The sequence below is a fragment of the Theobroma umbraticum genome, unplaced genomic scaffold (assembly GCF_002168275.2).
Source record: "Theobroma umbraticum cultivar Fairchild unplaced genomic scaffold, ASM216827v3 scaffold_204.0, whole genome shotgun sequence".
Classification (NCBI taxonomy): Eukaryota; Viridiplantae; Streptophyta; class Magnoliopsida; order Malvales; family Malvaceae; genus Theobroma; species Theobroma umbraticum.
This window is the reverse complement of record NW_018397267.1, coordinates 1,188,752-1,189,278: the sequence shown is the minus strand read 5'-3', so window position 1 is coordinate 1,189,278 and position 527 is coordinate 1,188,752. Positions and strand designations below refer to the sequence as shown.

The following is a 527-nucleotide window of genomic DNA, read 5'->3' as shown; positions in this document are numbered from 1 at the left end:
AGGGAAATGACAAACCTGCTAATCCAAGAGTAAACTTAGTCAAAGCAGATGAGTTCGATGATGTAATTGCTATGGTCATTTCATAAGTAAATATGGTAGCCAGTGTGAAGGACTGGGTGGTAGACTCAGGTGCTACCAGGCATATTTATGCAAATAGAAATGCCTTTACCTCCGATACTCAAATAAGGAAAGGAGAAGAGACAATATACCTTGGTGATTCTCAAACTGCTCAAGTTCTCGGTAAAGGAAAAGTCCTTCTCAAACTCACATCTGGCAAGAACCTAGCTCTGAACGATATTCTTCATGTTTCCAATATAAGGGCAAATTTGCTATCTATGGCCTTATTAGGTAAGGTTGGGTTGAAAGTGTCATTCGAATCTGACAAGATCGTGATGATAAAAAATAATGTGTTTGTGGGTAAGGGTTATTACAATCAGGGACTCTTTGTACTTAACATTTCCAATGTTTTGAATGAAAATGTTAATTCTTCCACTTACATGATTAATTCTATTGATTTATGGCATGGT

The 527-nt window shown here is 37.0% G+C and overlaps 1 pseudogene; it reads right to left on the bottom strand.

The window, feature by feature from the left end:
* LOC110424296 (receptor-like serine/threonine-protein kinase SD1-7) overlaps nt 1-79 on the bottom strand; it is a 4,776-nt pseudogene extending 4,697 nt beyond the window's left edge.
* Between the last annotated feature and the right edge of the window lie 448 nt (nt 80-527).